The sequence below is a fragment of the Podarcis pityusensis genome (genome assembly GCF_964106645.2).
Source record: "Podarcis pityusensis genome assembly, chromosome: 9".
Lineage (NCBI taxonomy): Eukaryota > Metazoa > Chordata > Lepidosauria > Squamata > Lacertidae > Podarcis > Podarcis pityusensis.
This window is the reverse complement of record NC_138034.1, coordinates 69,337,618-69,358,402: the sequence shown is the minus strand read 5'-3', so window position 1 is coordinate 69,358,402 and position 20,785 is coordinate 69,337,618. Positions and strand designations below refer to the sequence as shown.

Genomic DNA, 20,785 nt, shown 5'->3' with positions numbered 1-20,785 from the left:
TATCTACTCGAAATGGTATGCTTTTGAACTGTTAGGTTAGCAGCAGCTGGGACAAAGCAACAAGAGCTCACCCTGTCATGCAGATTCAAACTGCCAACCTTCCGATCGGCAAGCCCAAGAGGCTCAGTGGTTAAGACCACAGTGCCACCTCTGTCCCAACGCATGGACAGAAGAACCAATGGAACCCTTACCTTTATACATTTTTCTCTCACTGTTCCCACTGACAATTGGAATAACCCCCCACAGACAGCTTAAGGAAGGGACATAGGAAACCACATTATACCAAGTCAGGTAATTGGTCCAGCTAGCTCAGTAGTATTGTGACTGGCAGCCGTTCCCTAGAGTTTCTGATGTCTGTCTCTCCCAGCCCTACCTGGACATGTTGGGGATTGAACTTAAGACCATCTGCATGCAAAGAAGATGCTCTGCCACTGAGCCATGGCTCTTCCCCACTGAGCTTTAGCCATTGTATGGAATGGGTCACACTCACCAGGGTAATAAGACTCTCAGCTTTTGCTATAAAGTGTGGCACTCTGCCAGAGTGACTGAAACACAACTCTCTTAAAACCCCCAGGAACTTCTGAGAAGGTATTCCCCATCCCTCAATACCAGTGAGGTGTTTCTGAGGGAGAATGGAAGATCTGAGGAGACCACAGGGAGAATAAATAAAAATTGCCATCTAGAGTGGACAGTAGAGGGGAAAAGCTCCCTGGCCTCATATAGTCAGTGCCAGATTACCAAATAGGCAGAGGAGGCACCAGCCTATGGGCCCTGCGCCTTTTAGGGACCCTGTGACAGCAGACCCAAACAATATTAATTTGATCTTGAAAGTAAATTACAATCAAGCTTTCTTACTTCAAGGTTATCCCACTAGAGCATGTGCACGAGAAGCCTCCAGATATGAAGCTTCTTCCGTCCCTTAATTCCATTTTCAGTTTCACAGTAAAGCTTTGGGTGGAATATACACCTGCACACACAGTTCGCACAAGTGGAATACCAATATTTACAATGGTGAAAACCTAATGAAGTATGGTGGTTGTCTTTGGGGGGGGGGTCCCCAGTTCAGAGGGCTCCAGCTCAAGGGGTGCCAGGAGCTCGTCCTACTCTTGAGTAGGACCCTGGCAGAGACACCTGCCCAACTGGCATGTTATCCCCTCCTGGTTGATCTTTCAGAAGCTTCAAAAGCTTTCTTCTTTCCGAACATCACAGCGACCGATGCCAACAGACATCGGCACACTTAGGGATCCTCAGATTCTTCGCAGCTTGCGTAACAGACCTCAGCAACTCAGCATTTTGGCTAATCTATGTTTATTTACATACAAACACACACGGAGCACTGCAACATGGCTCCCTCTCTCTCTAGCGTCAGACAGCAAAGAGAAAAAAAGAACAAAGGACAATAGTCCCACTTCACGGAACACAGCAACACAAACATCCTGTCTCCATCACTTCCCACTCTGTGAAGTCAAAACATACACCGTCGTGTGATAGACAACAATCCCATGACTGTAATCATGGAGCAGGAATTCTAACAAGGGGATGCTAGCTGTGAGACTTCTGTTCAGGCTCTGGTTCAGACTCTCAGTTTCATTTCAGCAGTTCCACAGCTTGTACCACTACCCTTTCTGAGTCAATTGGCTCCTTCTCTATGTCAGAGTCCTGGTTGCTTCTTTGAGTTGGGGTGAAGTCTAGCAGAGCAATAGGTTTACACACACGCACACACGAAGAAAGCAGTGGGCCAAGATGACAGAAAGCAGTGCAGAAAGAGGGAAACCGAAGAGAGAATCCAAAACCTTGCTGTGGATTGATCAGAAGAAAAAACAGAAAGTTTATACACAAGTTTATACTTGTGTGATCAGATGGGTATGTACAAAACCTTGCCATAACCATTTGATCAGAGGAAAAAGTGTGACAAAGATACATTATCATATATCACCAGCCTAGTTCCAGCTTGGAGAACATCTTTCATCTAAATAATTATGATTCATTTAAAAATAAGAGTCTGAATCATTTTAAACTAGGAGTTTAACTAGGCTGTCAGTCGTGAAGCTTCTCTCCCTTTCTCTCCCTTCCCCTGCACATTTCTTTGGAAAAAAAGAGTTTAAATGCCTCAAAGTTTGTGCAGCTTGTGAGTAGTTAAGTTACTGCTGTCTGGGGAGCTTTTCCTGGTGTTGCTGAGTGATTCTCTCCCCCACTCAAGTTACTGTACGCAGAAGGGGAATGGGGACTAATGAGACCTAATGAATCACAGAAAAACACACTTTGCTCTGAACAAAAGGCTGATCTGACAGTTTGAGAAGAGGAAAAAATAAATACCTGCTGAGCATGTGCAAATAGGCTGTAAATTACCCAGAATTCTGCTAAATGAGACAGCTACTAGAGCATGAGATCTAAAGAAATCATTAGCTGAATTACTGCCCCTTCTAGGTGTTCATGTTTCTCTAATCCCTTTCCCATCAGGGCCCTCTTTTGAATGAGCATCCTTAAAACAAAACAAACAAACAAAATAAACCCACCCCATAATTAGTTCTCACTTGAGCCTCATATCCCTGATCATGTTTTTTATTCTACCATTTGGTCTTCCCATTTCCAGGATTCTGTCTATGAACGTAAGCACAGCCTTCTGGGTCAAACCAAAGACCTACCTAGTCCAACCTCTGGGAATGGGAGAGGAGTTCAAGCTATCTGCCTTTGAAGACAAATCTGCCTAATTGGCACTTTCCTAACACAACACATGAACCAAAAAGCTGGAATCTTTTGGAATTCATGCATCTCTGAATTTTGCAATTCAGTTCTGCAGCCAAGTACTGTGTACGAAAATGCATACATCAGGGTAAAGTGTGCATATATTCGTGAAAATAACATTTAAAAATGTGTTCTAGTAGGGAAAGTTCCCTTTGCAAAAATACATGTATTATGCAGAATTACATACAAAATTGTATAGACTGGGAAAAATTTGTATTAAACTGCTGATGAAGTTTAGGATAAAAAATAAGGTAAAGGACCCCTGACAGTTAAGTCCAGTCGCAAAAGACTCTGGGGTTGCGGCGCTCATCTTGCTTTACTGGCCGAGGGAGCCAACGTTTGTCTACAGGCAGTTTTTCCAGGTCATGTGGCTAGCATGACTAAACAACTTCTGGTGAAACCAGAGCAGTGCATGGAAATGCCATTTACCTTCCCGCTGGAGTGGTACCTATTTATCTACTTGCACTTTGATGTGCTTTCAAACTGCTAGCTTGGCAGGAGCTGGGACCAATCAACGGGAGCTCACCCTGTTGCGGGGATTCAAACCGCCAACCTTCTGATCGGCAAGCCCTACGCTCTGTGGTTTAGACCACAGTGCCACCCGCGTCCCTTCACGAGGATACATACCGTGTTTTTCCATCTATAAGATGCCCCCATGTATAAGCCACCCCCTATTTTGGGGGACTCCGATTTAAGAAAATGGGCGGAGATGGCCTCCGTGTATAAGACGCCCCCACATTTGTAAGGAAAACAACCTAGTCTTATACATGGAAAAATACGGTATATATCCACAAACTGATGTGGAAATTTGGAGAACTGAACTTGGGACAGGAAAAAAGGGGAAACTGAGAGAAACTGAATGTCATGGGCCAGGAATCAGCTTCACCTGCTGAGCAGCAGCCTGAAGGAGCAGAAGGAGAAATGACTCCAACTGCTGCTGATCAGCTTTCTTGCTCCTGTTGAGAACCAGCCAGCTCCAGCTTTCTTAAGCAGGGTTTCTGGCCTCAAGTCAGTTGCTGCAAACAGCATTCATTGTTCCTGGCCAGACCTTGCATCTTGTTACCCTGCACCCTCGGCTTTCTTGAACCCCAGATCGCCTGACTATGTGAACTGAGATATTCCTGGCCTTAGAACTGGACTGAATCTTGCATGTGGACTCTGTCTCCAGGCAAGTATCCTCTAAGACTCAACTGGTTGATTGGCTGGCTGGCTTCTTCCTCCACTGAGCACTACCGTTGATCTTCACCGGGTATGGGTGTACCAGTTTTAAGCAATAACAGAGATGAGCTATTAAAACCGACAATGTTTGCTTGTATGCATTCAAATTTGGGAAGGGCTGTAGCTCAGTGGTAGGCAGTGCTATTTTTCTAGAAAAAAATAGGTGCCACAGCTCACCATGAACTTTTCCATTGTTCTATCTTAGAATGGCAATGGTGCCCACCTGAGAGGTGCCAGAGTTGAGCTCCAGTAAGCTCCAGCTGAAAAACAAATCCCTGGTGATAGGTATCTGTTTTGCATACAGAAAGTTCCAGGTTCAATTCTTGGTATCTTCAAGTAGTGCTGGGGTGGTAAACCTGCTCAAAATACTGGGAAACCTATGCCAGTCTGTGTGGGCAATATGAACCCTGATGGACCATTGGTCTGACTTGGTATAAGGCAGCTTCTTTTGTCCCTCTATTCCATTCCCTGCAGTCTTTGTATCAGTCTCCTGTGGTCAAATCCCCTCGCCATTCTTATGTCATTAGTTGTGGCTGAAGTAGAAATAAATCTAAGTGAAAGCCCTCACATCAGCAGTATAGGAACTTTTAGGACAAATCACACAGCTGTCTGTTGCTCACATGGCTTAGCTCTTGTGCACAGTGTACATATTTAATGGATAAAATAAGAACTTCAATCAAAGGGTGTTATTCAACCAGACGCATACTGGCTCAGGGAGAGGTCCAGGGTGCCTATTTATGGGGCGATTATGGCCTTGCATTGAATAGGCTGTGATGAAAATGACCCATTCGGCCTTCCAAGCCTGGGCATGAAGGGCCAATTAACGCTGCTCCAGAGTTTCTGTTTTCATTGAGCAGAAATAGCCCTTGGTTACAATGTTCCTGGAACTCAAATGGCCGGGTGCCTTTGCAGTGCTTGAAACCATAGCAATCACACTTAATATATGTGTATGGTGAGACCATTTGCAGTTGTTGCTGCAGAGGAGTGGCTTTCAAACTGTGTTCCCGGGAACAGTGGGGTTCTTTGATGAGAAGATCAGAGATGGTGTTCCAACTGCTAGAGAAACTGATGGGACCTACCTCCTAGCTCTCCCCCTTCCATGGGCAGTGATAGGAGAACATAACTTCCAGTGTCTCATCAGCAACTGGGCATTCTGTGGTGCAATCACTGGGCTCGTGAGGCTTGGGCACCATCCCACCTAAACAGAGAACACAGCTTAAGAACCTAAGGCAAACTCTGATGGACCAGGCTAATGGAGTGATCTAGTGCTTGCAGTGGCCAACTGGATGTCTATTCCACCAGAGTGGAATAGCACTCTCCCTGCTGGTGAATTTCAGCAACATGTGTGCTTTACTTCTCATGACCCTTAACCTTTTCTGGCGTATGTGAAGATGTTTCATGACTCCTTGTTTGCTGTGTTTGAACTACTATATAAGCTTTTGTTCTGAAGTGCCTCGGAGCAGATCTTCTCAACTGGCACGTTGAATTGAGCAAGCTCTGTCCTGTTGCAATAGCTACAATAAATACTGGGTCCCTTAATCTGGTTGCTGGACTTGGAAATAGTTTCCTTGGTTCTGTGGTTTACTCAAAAGGTGGTTGTTCATCACTTGGGTGATGAACCTCTACAACAGTGGTTCTCAACCTGTGGGTCCCCAGATGTTGTTGGACTGCAACTCCCATCATCCCTGAACTCTGGCCTTGCTAGCTAGGGGGTGATGGGAGTTGTAGTTCAACAACATCTGGGGACCCACAGGTTGAGAAAGGCTGCTCTACAAAGTGGTGTAGAGGTGAGTTCTTAGCACACTAGGGATCAAACTGGGACCTTCTGCGTGCAATGTATCTTCTCTATTGCTGAGCTATCAATCTGCACAGCAGCCTGTCAGGCAAATAAATCTTGAGGCTAATGTTTTTAATGGCCGCCACTTTAAAGTTAGTGTTGGAAGGGCCCTAACTCAGTGGTGGAGCATCTATTTTGCATGTGGGTTCTATCCCTGATATGTCTGGGCAGAGTCGGGGAAAACCTCTAGTGAGCCACTCATTTATTTAAGAGCATTTCTCAAATCCTTAATATTTAAGCAACCCCCAAGTGGTATACAAAAATACGGCCTGAAATAAAAAAGACAGCATTGTTAAAAGCAGATCTGGAACATACAAAGCAGCACTGTAGAAAGAGGAATTCAGTAATAAAATGGTGTGATTTCAGGGGTGAGGGAAAATCTGGGCAAGAAGATCAGATGCCTGAAGCAACTGATGGGATGATTATTCCCAAATGGCAGAGGGAAGGGCATTCTAGAGTGAATGGCAGAAAATGCCAGTTTTCAATGCACAGCCCTGTGATATTTTGAAGGGAATGGCAAGTGTAAAATTTGCCCAGGTGATCTAAGCGATCTTATAGGTCCTTATATGAGCAGGTAGCCATCAAAACAGAAGCAGCCCTCTCCCCCAGATTGCTCCTAGCATTCATTTAAAGGTATATTGCACCTGCACATGGAGGCTCGCATTTAGCTCTCCTTGATGATGTGCAAGTTTTCCAATTCAGCTGGAAGGCTCCAGTTTTCATTCCTCGCTTTGTTTTCATGCCGCTGGAAATATTTTAAGAGACAGCGACATGCCGTTGATTTAAATTATTTAGCAGCCAATAATTTAAATATCAATTATTTACCACTGTATTCTGCTCTGTTGTTGATACTTGACTGTGCACCACGACTGAGAGTGGCGTGCAGATAAATAGGGGAGGACACCAAGTCATCTCTCTTTGTATCTCAAGAGCTTTTTCACATACTGAAGACTTAATTGGCATTGACAAAGCTCTTTCCGAAGAGAAGCACAGGAATGTAGTGAACCAATGCACTGGAAAATTACAATGCTGAGCAGAAACTAGCTACTGGTTTTGCAAAGGGTTGGGCAGCTTCTTTGTCTTCTTGCAAAAGGAAAAAAAAAGTTTATGTATTTACCCAACTTATTATTTCAAACTTTTAATGGTGCATCCTGCTCTTCCTCCAAGGAAGCATTCATGGTCTTTTCCCCTGACCCATTTATTCTCACAGTGAGGATGGGGGAGAAACTACTAAGTTCACATTTAAAGGCAAACTTATCTAATAAGCACTTTCTGAAACAAAATGTGAACCAAAACACAGCCATCCTTCAAAATGCATACTTCTCTAAATTTTGCAGTGCAGTTCTCCAGCCATGTTATTGGGGGGGGGATGCATATACTAGGGCAAAGTGTGCATAAAAATGCATATATTAGGAAGAATAACATACAAAAATATATTCTCTTAGGGAAACTGGGAAATAAATTTATTCCAAGTCAGGGCAAGGCTTACAGTTTCCCTTCTCATGCAATGGAGGGGAGGCTACTCCACATGACCCCTTTGAGCATGTGATGGGAGGATTACCTGAAGCCTCATTGGCTCCTGGGTTGTATGTGCTAAAGCTGAGAGTACAGACATAGACAAAAGTCCAACTACTGATAGGAACTCACCAAAAATGAATCTCTCCCTCCCTCTCCCTCCTCCCTCCCTCCCTCCAGATCAGTTATTTCAGATACTCATTTTCCTCCATAGCAGCAACCTTGAACTTTGACATTTAAGTCCATTGTCCCTTCTACACAATCTGTTTTCTGTCCCTGCTGAGGGATCATTAATGATCTTGGCCCTCCACTTAGAGTTGATAAGTGCAGAAGGCTGTGGAAATAAGATAGCATCCCAGCACCTTGAAAAGAGGCCACTTGTATGTCTGTTATTGGAAAATCATTGGGCTCACTTGGATTACCAAACGAAAACACCAGCCAGGAATATAGGAGCAAAACAGCAGCCAGTAGGCCTGGTCTTTATTCAAACAACTGCTGCAACAGGACTTCCACCCACCACACGGAAGAAGCAAGAAGAAGCCCAGAACAAAGGGTGGCTCCCACTTTTGTCAGTTTTACAAAGATACCCACAACACCCCTAAAATTACATGATGGATACATCACAAATACATCACACGTTAGGTGGGTCTGGCGACAGAAACCTGAGCATCAGGGCTTGCCCCCCCTTCCATTGCACTCCACCATACACCCATCAAGTGATGCAAAAGAGATATTTACATGTCCCTGTTTCCCAGCCAAGTTCATCACACCGTTTTGTCTTGAGCTGGGTTTTCTATTGTCTCTGGAATGGCTACCTGTCTGGCACTCGGGTATCAGGATCCCAGAGATTATCACTCAGGCAGAGGGGCTGCTGAGTAACTAGGCTCACACTTTAGGGATTATGGCTGCCCTCACTCATGTCCCAAGCTCCCCACTTGGTAGCCATTTCCTTCCCGAACAGAACAATGTTGGAAATTGTGTGGTGTCACCGTGTTATGTGGTGCTTTGAGAAGACATTGTGTGTGTGTGAACAAAGAGAGGGGTGCACACTGCATGCTAGAGGGGCAACCCCCCCCATCATTATTTAAAAAATCCTGTAACAATGTCCCAACAGTTCTTCAAAAGGGAAGCACATGAACAAGACTAGTCCAACACTCCTCCTCCTTCTCTTGTCCAGCAACAGATAGGATCAGATGCTCTGCAACCAACCAACCAGGTTGGTTTGTCTCCACCCATCTACTCCACTGGTGATGGAGTGCTTTCCATGCAGACCAAAAACTTGAAAAATAACAGCAACCATCCAATTGCAGCTGCCTCTCCCAGCTCCACAGAACCAGAAGAGGCAAGTGCCATTAATGTTGCCATTCATTTGTTCTCTAGGGTGACTTTATTTAAAGTTGCTAAGGCAGTGGAGATTTATCCCCTCACTTGCATTCCCTACACCAGGCTTCCTCAACCTCCAGATGTTTTTGGCCTACACCAGCGTGGTGTAAGTGCGGTGGACTCCTAATCTGGTGAACCGGGTTTAATTCCTCGCTCCTCCATATGCAGCTGCTGGGTGACCTTGGGCTAGTCACACTTCTCTGAAGTCTCTCAGCCCCACTCACCTCAGAGTGTTTGTTGTGGGGGAGGAAGGGAAAGGAGATCGTTAGCCGCTTTGAGACTCCTTAAGGGGAGTGAAAGGCAGGATATCAAGTCCAAGCTCTCCTTCTCTTCTTATTCATGATCGCTAGCTAGCAGGACCAGTGGTCAGGGATGTTGGGAATTGTAGTCTCAAAACATCTGGAGGGCCGAGGTTGAGGAAGCCTGCCCTACACCATAAGAGCATACAAAGAGCCCTGTAGGATCAGGCCAAAAGCCCAACTGGTCTGACCTCCTCTCCTCACAGTACCCAACCAGATTTCTCTGGCAAGTTCATAAACAGGACCTGAGTGCAACTCTCCCCATTTGTGATTCCCAACAACTGGTTTTCAGAGGCACATTGACTCTGGCAGGGGAGATCAGACATGGCCCTTGTTGCCTGTGGCCATAGACAGCTTGATCCTCTTTTAAAACCATCCAAGTGGGTGGTCATTGCTACATCTTTGGGGAAATGAATTCCATAGTTTATGCAGCATGTGAAGTAGTACTTTCTTTTGTCCATTCCAAGTCTTCCAGCTCCCAGCTTCATTGTGTGTCCCTGATTTCTACTATAATGAGAGGTTGGGGGAAAAAATCTATTTTCTTTCTTCACACCATGCATAATACTATACACCTCCATCCCGTCCCCACTTGCTCGGCTTTTCTCCACACTAAAAAGCCCCAGATATTGTAACCTTTCCTCATAGGGGAGTTGCTCCAACTCATTGATCATCTCGGTTGCCCTTTTCCTGAATCATTTCAGAAAGGTTCCTTTCACTGCTGGCTTTTGAGGTGAGGCAAAGCAAAACTGTGCACAGAGTATTCCACGGGTACAGGTTTGTCTAAGGGCATGATGATACCTGTTCTTAAACTAAGGGCACCACCCTCCCTTCCCCACTCTTGCAGGGACACCCCAGTCCCTCCTATGCAAGGAAATCCCTTTCCAGGGAATGTGAAACTTTTCATCCTTTCTGCATCCCTGGGGTGCAGAGGCAGCAAGTCAACCTCAAAACTGAGGTTTCCCAGGGCACAGCGCACACATGTGATGAAGGCAGCTCAACCCCCTAGAGTTGGCACACCTGCTGCGGTGTTAGTTACTGAAACTTGCTCACATGGCAATGAATTATGTCCCATTGATCCTATACAATGTCGTATAGTTGTTAGAGTGCTGGACTAGGACATGGCAGACCAGGGACTCAGCTATACAGCTGCAAATAAAACGTTTTAAGTATGTTGTAAAGTGCATTATAGGATGCGGGTGGCACTGTGGGTTAAACCGCAGAGCCTAAGACTTGCCGATCAGAAGGTCGGCGGTTCGAATCCCTGCGACGGGATGAGCTCCCGTTGCTTGGTCCCTGCTCCTGCCAACCTAGCAGTTCGAAAGCACATCAAAGTGCAAGTAGATAAATAGGTACTGCTCCAGCGGGAAGGTAAACGGTGTTTCCGTGTGCTGCTCTGGTTCACCAGAAGCGGCTTAGTCATGCTGGCCACATGACCCGGAAGCTGTACACTGGCTCCCTCGGCCAATAAAGCGAGATGAGTGCCGCAACCCCAGAGTCGGTCACGACTGGACCTAATGGTCAGGGGTCCCTTTACCTTTACTAAAGTGCATTATACAAATGTGACACTAGATGGTGGTGGTGAGTTATGGCAAATTCAATATATTTTTCAAAACTTTTTTTTTTTTATTTAAAAAAGCATATTCACAGGGTTGTTGTTTTTTAATATGTGTCTAGATTCCACCCAGGATTCAAATTCCCACTCAGCTACGAATGTCACTGGGTGACCTTGGACTAATTACTTACTCTCAGCTTAACCTACCTCAGAGGGTTGTTGTTCTGAAGATAATATGGAGATTGTCAGAGGCACCCTCACCACCTTGAAATCCTTGGAGGAACATTGGGATATATATGCCACACAAAAAAATAGAATGAAATAAAATCTTGAGACCTGAAGCAGGACCTGTCTTTATTATTGTCATTATGTTCCTCTGAAAAGTGGTGATGCAATATAAATGATAGGTTTTGGTTTTCCCTGGAGAAATAAAAGCGAGTGTCTAATTGTCCCTTGTCTGAATTCCCCCCCCCTGCCCTCGCTTCCTGAGTGACCCACACAAGCTGCGACGGCAGACACCAGCTTTAATTTATGCCACCGTTTCTCTTCTCCTCCTGTTGGCATTCTGATGTTAGACCTAATAAGTCATCCAGGAGCTGTATTATAACGGTTTCTCGTCAGAAAAAAGCTCTAGGGAGTAATAAGCATTCCACCAGTGGTTATGAACAGAACTTCACAGCATAGCAACACACTACAGAGGGGATTCTGTATATTTTGCTAACAACCTCTGATTTTTTAAACAAAGGTTCATTAAATGTCAAATCTACAAAAAAGCCTCTAGCGTTCCTTTCATTAGAGATTTGGGGACAGGGAGGAAATAGTTCTTTGCTGCTGCTTCTTTTTTTCCTCCAAGCTGCACAGCATCTGCATAGTTTTATGTAGTCCTAGTGTTTTAATTCTTAATAAATCAGGTTTTTTTGCGCAGGCAATTTCTTTCAGCGCTTGGCCAGGGAGCAGAAAACACTTCCCTGGAGATGGGGCAGAATGGAGGGAGGACAAGTATTAGCAAGTCATATTTCTCTCACAGTTTAGGAACATTGTTTAGACAGAGAGTGAGGAACCTTTTCCAGCCCCGAGGGCCGCATCGCATCATAGGCAAATCCTCTGGGGGCCACATGCCAATGGTGGGGGGGGGGGAGGCAAAAGTGGGCAGAGCACTGGATGTGGCCCTTATCTTTGTACAGTGTGCTCTATTCCAGGCGCACAAACAAACAGCGACAAACACTGCACATTGCTCCATCATCTGTCCATGCAAGCTATCATAGTTCAAAGACACATTCCAGCCAGGCAAAAGCACTTCCAAATCACACAGAGCAGAACTACTGATAGGGGTAGCCTGGGGAGAATTCTAAGGGCCAGATAGGGAGACCCAGAGGAATGCATCTGGCCCCCAAGCTCGAGATTGCCCACCCCTTCTTTACACTTAAGAGCACTATCACATTTTTAATAAACAAAGCACAGCAAAGAAAGCAAAGAGGAGCAGGGATACTCTGCTATGCCATGTTCTCTCTGGCACATTATTTCTTATGCACAGTGTCGTAGCAAAGTCAGGTGGTACCCGGTGCAGAAAATTTATTGTCACCCCACCACCACACACACATTGAAATCCAGTTGGACTCCCAAGAGACTGTGTTCTACTCACAGTATAAGAAGACTGGCTGACTGTGATCTACCCATTGTCATTGCCAGGAGTTGTTGAGCATTTTTTAGGGAAGGATTGACCAAAGTTGTTGAGTTTTTTGGGGGGTTACAGGGTTTGAGTCATGAGTTGAAGGAGCTTCTCTTCTTCCCTACACCCTCTGCTTGTTTGCTCACCTGCCTCCTTCCCTCCTCTCCCTGCATGCCTCCTACAGCAGCCCGGGAGCACAGGGCTGTCAAAATGAAGCACACCGAATGTCACCCCCCCTTGGAGATGACAACCCACCACCACCACCACCACCTTGCTCCACCCCTGCTTATGCAGACTTCTGGCCTGCAGACTGATACTTCTTCTGCACCCCTTGGCCTCATGCCTTTCCATTGGTTCAGTGTGGTGGGTTGGGAGTCACTGAGCTCCTCAGGCCTAGCAGATGTTGCCTGCCAGGGTTCTAGCTCCATGAACACTGGTGCTGTGTGTCTGATCCTGCCCACTGGTCCCCAATTTAGCACCTCCTCAATCACCAGCTTCAGGCTCAGCATCAGGTCTGGCTCCTTAGCCAGCAACTCTTCAACCTCAGACTCAGTGTTTTAATTGCAGTTGGAGGTCATGATAAACATTAACCCTTTTCACCTGGTTGGAACCACCTCCTCTGAATAACATTGTCTCATTCCCCCCAAATCCATGCATTTATTAAGCCTGTACGCATGGTGTTCTCCATTTAGGTGTTAGTGAGTCATGTTTGTGAAGATCTACTGACTATAACAGCACAGTCCACTTCATGTACTCCCTGTCTTGGTTTAGCGGGGACAAGTCCTGTTCCTGGGAAATATTTGTTCCTTTTCTCCCCTGTTTTCTTTTCTTTGGGGAAATTTGGAGAAAGCATATCTCTTGTTGTAGACACATCTGATGTTTTCCTCCCTTGTGGCTGGGCAAGAACTACCTATCCAGAAGACAGACAATGCGGAAAGCACATGAGTCATAACTCTCCCAAAATAAGGATAACCAGATCCATTGTTGGATTAAAATTATATTATGCATTACATTTTTTAAAAGAAAGCTTTTATGCTCAGTTGATGCAAGTCAGTTCAGGACAAGCTCTTGCAAATAAAATGAATACAGAGTTGTACAGCGGGGAATGTGGGTAGGAAAGCAGTGACCATTTCTGTTCATCAAGTAGGAGAGGTTGTCTCTGAACTTCTGGGAAGAAATAAAATTACATTAAAAATTCTGCTGTCCCTATGTGAAAACTTTTTCTTTCTTTTTTTGGTATTCTGAGCTGGAGAAGAGCTTTGAAGTCTGTAATACTTATTTTATCTTTGAGGTGTGCATTGTGAGCTGCATATTTAAAACTCAGCAACATGATTAGCTAGAATGTTTGTGAACATTCTGTGACATCAGAGCAACTCGACCAATGGGAGCATAACAACCAAATGGTCAGTTTTTCATAACATGCACCTATCTATACCATGGACTAAGCATAGTTAGAAGCTGAATTTAAGACAAATAAGCAAGTTCATTATTTTCAACCAGCCCTGCAAATAGAGACTGCCAGTAGCGATTGGGATCTACTCACTACATTCCAGCAGTTAACCAGTGTTGTTTTTCTGCTACTATGAAAGTTGGGTGCAATAATTTAACCCACCCACCTAAAAAAAAAAAAAAGAAGGAGATGAAAGAAATACCTCTTGCCATTGTACACTCCAATGAAATAAAATGTCCCTGGCCAGAGAGAGTCAAATCGGCCCTTTCATGAATTTTGATTGCCATGGCAACAGTGACACACTCCATTTAGCACTGGAACTCTCGCCACAACAGAAGGTGAGATAGAGTAGAGTGGAAGTGGTTCCCGTGGGCTGTCTCTATGCACACCAAGCTAGGCCACTCACAAAACAATGTGGTCGGATCCTCAGATGCTTCCCCCTCCCACTTTCAAAACAAGAAGGTCCTTGTAATCAGCTCAGTCATACTATAACCTGAGAGACCAGGGTTCAAATTCCCACTGGGCCACATGAAACCCTCTGAGTGACCTTGGGCCCATCAGTGTCTCTCTCAGCCTAACCTGCCTTGCAGGATTGCTGCAGGAATTAACTGAAGAAGCGGGGGGGGGGGGGGGAACCATGCGCACCACTTGCATCCACTACGGAGGGAAAAGCAGGATATAAATGCAATAAACGAACAAGTAGACATTTATGGTTGGATTAACCACTGTGATAAGTACTGTTGTACGGACTCCAATCTCTGAGTGGCAAGAGACTCCATGGCTACCTAGGCTCACTCAGGGTTCAGTTTCCATGGAATGAAGGTCAATGGAAACTATGGTTTCTTTGGTATGTATGGCTTCATTTACACACATATACAACCTGAGCATAAGATGGAGGGGTTCACAGCATCGACACCCCAATAGATCTTGCCTCTCTATTAGTTTTCCAGAACATAACCAAGCTCAGCTTTGGGTCCAGCAGAGAGCACAACTTGCCTCTGTTTCTCCAGCTTCTAACATCAGCCAAACACTCAAACACAAAACTCTGGCTATTGCTCTTCTGCTTCACAAGGTGATGTTAGGTGAAGTGGGGGGGGGGGGTACCTGTGATTGTCTCTATGGCAACAGGGAAACTTCTTTGGACATGTAAATGGAAGTACTTAACTGGCTGGCTGAAGTCATTGCTTTAACAAAAGAACTGCTTGGGTTGCTTTTCTCATGTATATTCTAGCCCAACATATACAGATTTGGAGAGGTGTCATCGACAGGTGTCATTCACACTTTCTCCCCTACCAACATAGAGCAGTATGGTACAGAGCAGGGGCTCAACAAAATACCAGACCACTGCTACCTAAGAACATAAGAAGGGCCTTCTGCATCAGGGCAGCATCCTCTTCTCAGCTTGTAGGCAACCCACAAGCAAGGCCAAAGCATTCTCCCCTCCTGTGGTCTCCAACAAGTGGTATTCAGAAGCACCACTGTCTTCAACTGTGAAGGCAGAGAAAAGAATAGCCACAATGGCTAGTAGCCATCAATAGCCTTTTCCTCCATGAATTTGTCTAATCCTCGAGCAATGACAAACCTAGACAGCATCTTAAAAAGCAGAGACATCACCTTGACAACAAAGGTCCATATAGTTAAAGCTATGGTTTTCCCAGTAGTGATGTATGGAAGTGAGAGCTGGACCATAAAGAAGGCTGATCACCGAAGAATTGATGTTTTTGAATTATGGTGCTGGAGGAGACTCTTGAGAGTCCCATGGACTGCAAGAAGATCAAACCTATCCATTCTGAAGGAAATCAGCCCTGAGTGCTCACTGGAAGGACAGATCCTGAAGCTGAGGCTCCAATACTTTGGCCACCTCATGAGAAGAGAAGACTCCCTGGAAAAGACCCTGATGTTGGGGAAGATGGAGGGCACAAGGAGAAGGGGATGACAGAGGACAAGATGGTTGGACAGTGTTCTGGAAGCTACCAGCATGAGTTTGACCAAACTGCGGGAGGCAGTGGAAGACAGGAGTGCCTGGCATGCTCTGGTCCATGGGGTCAGGAAGAGTCAGACATGACTAAACAACAACAAATGGTGGTTATCACTACCTTCTGTGGGAGTGAGTTCCATAGTTTAACTATGCGCTGAGCTAAGAAGTATTTTCTTTCATCTGTCCAAAATCTTCCAAGAGTTTCATTGGATGTCCATGAGTTCTATAATTATCAGAGGGGTGGGAGGACTTTTCTCCAGCCAATTTCTACATGCCAGACATATGTAATTTTATAAACTTCTACCATGTCACTCATCATGTTCTGACCACCCAATTGCTTTTGGACCTCCCAGATCTCCACTGATACCATGAACTTTTATCTCAGACAGTTTTGTCAATGAGTTCTAGTGTTAAGAGACTTTCAGCCTTTGCTGGAAATTTTTGGAAGATACGAGGCTGATTGTAAGTGGGGTGCTAGTGTTAGGATTCCTGCTCCGTGTTTGCAGTCATGGGATTGTTGTCTATCACATGACGGTGTATGTTTTCATTCCACAGTGTGGGAAGTGACGGGGACAGGATGTTTTAGAATTACTATGTTCCGTGAGGTAGGACTATTGAACTTTGTTCTTTCTCTCTTTGCTGCCTGATGAGAAAGAGAAAGGAGCTAAGTCAGAATGCTCCAAGTGCATTATATGTAAATAAAGTAGATTAGCCAAAATGCTGAGCTTTTGAGTCTGTTACACGAACTGCCAATACTCTGCAGATCCGTAAGTGTGCTGATGTTTCTTGGTATCAGTCGTTGTGATGTTCGAGCTGAAGAAAGCTTTTGAAGCTCCCAAACGATCGACCAGGAGGGAGAGAACATGCCAGTCGGGCATGTGTCTCTACCAGGGTCCTACATGAGAGTAGGATGATCCTAACAGCTAGATCTCTGTAGCCAGTAGGTGGTGGCAACAGGGTCACTCCTCTGGCCTTGCAACACCATTAAACACTGAGGAAGAGGGGACATTTGTTGGAGCAAGTTGCTCACTTGGAAGTATTTGTGGACCTGAAGATCCTGATCTGTCTGCTGCCTTCTCCATAGAATCCAGAATTGGACCAGAAAAAGACAAGCCTAGAGCAGAGAAAATCAGCTGGGGTGTAATACATAATACTAGTGGGAAGTCAGATGTAATATACCACCCCCACCCCAAATTGGGATGACTTCTTTAGGTGACTTCCCTTGAAGTTTTCAAGCAATGAGGTATCCAAGGGGGATGTTTTACTCTGTTTTCTATTTATATATATACTCCCTTTCTGTACTTCCAAAAATACCTTGCTTGGTCACATGGTCCTGGAAGGAAGCACACCTGGGAGGCTGCAGATACAGCTGTTCAATGAGCATTCAAGGTATTTTTGAAAGTGCAGAATCAAAGAAAGAAAAACAAAGTCTCATTTGGTTCTTTTCTACAGCTTCCCTTCATTTCTTCTGGGAATGCATTTCCCTCTGCTCCTCCAAAAAAGAATAAACTGGGAAAAGTCACTCCCTTTTCCCATCCAAATTGGGTTTCCAATTATTGTCCCCTCCCCCTGCAAATGGTCAAAAAAAACTTAAAGCAAGATGTTCCTACCAGCATTAAGGAGAACCAATAATCTCCTAAAGTGGAAGTCCTAACCCTATCTACTTAGAATTAAGTCCTATTGGACTCAATGGCCAGATAAATGGATTGGGATGGCAGTCTCTCTGCAAACCTTGGGAGTAAGTCCCATTGAACTGAATGAGACTTACTTCTGAGTACATGTGGTTACGATTGCATTGCAACTATTTCTTTGGTCATTATTCCTTCAAGTCTTACTCATCTAATTATTATTTCCATTTCAAAGAAATGTTGAAAAGCAACTGATGTGCAGTCGCAAATTTAAAAACACATATCGGTAAACATTTCTTCAGTGCTGTTTATCAACCACATCCACATCAAAATTTTAGTCTTAAATCATTGACATGAGTTGCAAGTCACTAGCAAGTGAAAGGGGGTTTCAAATCAATTTGCTTTCTTTTCTCCTTAGCCTCTCTAGCATATAAGCCAGTATTCTGATGAGCTGTGGTTAATATACAAACTAAAATGCGGTAGACAAACGTCTCCACCTAGAGCCCACTAAGGGAAAATAAACCCTATAATTGCTTTACTGAAAGGCAGCTGAGCTTTGCAAGCCAAAGGGCTTTCACTGGGCATCCGGACTAAAATTCTTCCGTGGTACCTCCGGTTAAGAACTTAATTCGTTCTGAAGGTCCGTTCTTAACCTGAAACTGTTCTTAACCTGAAGCACCACTTTAGCTAATGGGGCCTCCCGCTGTTGTCACGCTGCCGCCACGCAAATTCTGTTCTCATCCTGAAGAAAAGTTCTTAACCCAAGGTACTATTTCTGGGTTAGCTGAGTCTGTAACGTGAAGCGTTTGTAACTTGAAGTGATTGTAACCTGAGGTACCACTGTTTTGAGAACAATTTCACAGAAGTTGAAATCTGCACTGATTGCTTGTCTTGCAGGATGAAAGACAAGGAAGTTCTACAGAGAGTAAAAAACAACAATGAGCTGCCTCTTATTTACTACATATTGTGGAAAGTTCTTTGTCTGTCTGTCCATCTCTCTGTTCTCCGTAGGTTTGACCACCTCTTGGAAATCAAGATGGTGGACCAAAGTGTAACTTTAGTGTGTCTTTGCCCATTTTGGGCCATAGGTTCAGCTGCCTCTTGAGATATTGCCACCAAATTCAACTCATGGGTTCCCAAAATGGAGCTGTGGGGAAGGAAGCCAACCCTGCGCCAGGTCTTTGGGGCCTGGCTCCAGTGTGCAAGGGAGCTACAGAAGCAGCTTCTTCGTACGAAGCCCAATACCACCAGCCAGCTGCAACCCCACTCCTGGGAAACTTCAATATTCCAGAGAGAAATAATAGAATGCAGTAACAAAGTATAATCAATAATGTACAATTTATTGTTGACATGGGAAACTAAGGATGAAGAGGTCAAATGTGTCATGATAAAGTGGGCAAAAGACATGGGACATAACATCCAAATTTCAGAATGGGGTTTTTTTTGGGGGGGGGGGATTTACTGCTTGTACATTGATAAAAGAAAATTATACGAAAATGATGCATGGGTGGTACTTAACAGCAGTTAAATTAGCACAAATGTATAAATCAAGAGAGAGAAAATGCTGGAAATGTAAAGAAGTAGAAGGTATGTTTTATCATATGTGGTGGCAATGTAAAGTTATAAAAAAACTTTTGGGAAATGATATATAATGAACTGAAAAAAAATGTTTAAAATAACTTTTGTTTAAAAGCCTGAAGCCTTTTTATTAGGAATTATAGGAAAGAAGATATATATATCTTCATGTATGTCATGACAGCCACATGAATATTGATAGCCCAATGCTGGAAAGAGGATAGGATTCCCACAAAAAAAAGATTGGCAAATTAAGTTAATGGAATATGCAGAAAAGGCTAAATTAACAGAGAAACTCAGAAATCAGGACAATAACAAATTTAAAAACAAATGGGAAGTTTTTATTGCATATATATCAAAGCATTGTATAGCTCAGCAGGATTCTAAGAAACATTTGCATTATTATGATAAAAGAAAGAATTGGATAAAATTAGATGGATAATATAACTTGGACATGCATGAAGTAAGCATGAAATAACAGGAGTATGGGAGGGGGTAGAGGGAAGTCAAGGGATTGGAGAAATCCCATATTTTGATATTTTATTGAAACAGTATTATGAAGTTTTTATTATTTTCCTTTTTAAAAATTTCTTTTCAATGTTTATCTATATGTGATGTTTGTTACAATGAAAATTAATAAAAAATATTATAAAAAGAAAAAGAAATGGATGCTGGACTAGATAGACCTGTAATCTGATCCAGCAAGACTCTTCTTATGTGGTGAAGAAGGCTTTCCCAATTCTGTGATCTACAAATAGGATGCCAAAAGTGGGTAAGCATTCTTGGTTCAGTGAGAATTAAAATGCAGAAACCACTGACCCAGGCACACAACCCCCATTGTTGCCTTCCTTCTGAATAATCCCAAATTTCAGCATCACTTTTCTTCTCGGTGCAATATCCCTTGCAGCCACGCAATGTTGACAAATGGCTCCGTCGCTGAGCTCCACCACGGAATACCATAAAATACCCATTTCACCTCGAGACATGTTTTAAAGCTTGTGCTATAAAAATGTACAGTAATTGTAAGTTGTTTTAAATAGTAAACAGTTCAGGATTACATTAATAGCAGCTCGGGAACAGCAATTCCTCCCGGTTTTGACAAAGACTGTTTTCAACTCTCAAGGTAATTGCAAAGATTGTTCATTTTAAGAGAATGAATAGCAAAGAGAAATATTGCCTCCAGGTATAAATTTGGTTTTTAAATAGCTAATTCTGCACAGTACTCTTACAACACTGAGCATACTCTTCATGCTTTAACAGCCACACTGTTAAGACTTCTAAACAAAGCCATTGAAACCATTTTATAGGAGAGTACATACAACTCTAAAATTATACAAAATTCGTTGTGATTTTCAGCTCTATTGCATATACAGTTACATACAGAAAGAAAGTCAGATCATTATGAAAGTTATGTAAGCTTTTGAGTCTTACAGAACTCTTCATCAGATTAAGCAAAAAACCCCAAACATACACCAAGCTAAATAATGCTATTTACTTTTGCATCAATGTTGTGCGTTTAAGGGTTCAGGAGCTGGAGCCCTCAAGCCAAATACAGCCTGGGGGCGTGGAGGGGGAAGGCTAGTTGGCCCTTGAGTTGCCCCACTTCATCACTCAGTTCTCAATTGTGAAGTCTGAGGAGGGAATATTTTGGTGGCTTGACTTGTCCCACTTACTGTTAGGTAAAGGTAAAGGGACCCCTAACCATTAGGTCCAGTCGTGACCGACTCTGGGGTTGTGGCACTCATCTCGCTTTATTGGCCGAGGGAGCCGGCGTACAGCTTCTGGGTCATGTGGCCAGCATGACTAAACCGCTTCTGGCGAACCAGAGCAGCGCACGGAAACGCCGTTTACCTTCCCACCGGAGTGGTACCTATTTATCTACTTGCACTTTGACGTGCTTTTGAACTGCTAGGTTGGCAGGAGCAGGGACCGAGCA

General features: G+C 44.1%; 1 long non-coding RNA gene across 2 annotated transcripts; it reads right to left on the bottom strand.

Moving 5' to 3' along the window:
• Positions 1–12,847: 12,847 nt before the first annotated feature.
• LOC308484722 lies at positions 12,848–13,954 on the bottom strand. Of its 2 annotated transcripts, none has more exons than XR_013990092.1 (2): positions 13,871–13,954; positions 12,848–13,128 (listed from the first exon to the last, which is right to left on the bottom strand). It is a non-coding gene; the product is annotated as an uncharacterized lncRNA (long non-coding RNA). The 2 variants fall into 2 exon arrangements; XR_013990093.1 differs by lacking the exon at positions 12,848–13,128 and adding an exon at positions 13,200–13,385 and having other exon boundaries at positions 13,871–13,951.
• Between the last annotated feature and the right edge of the window lie 6,831 nt (positions 13,955–20,785).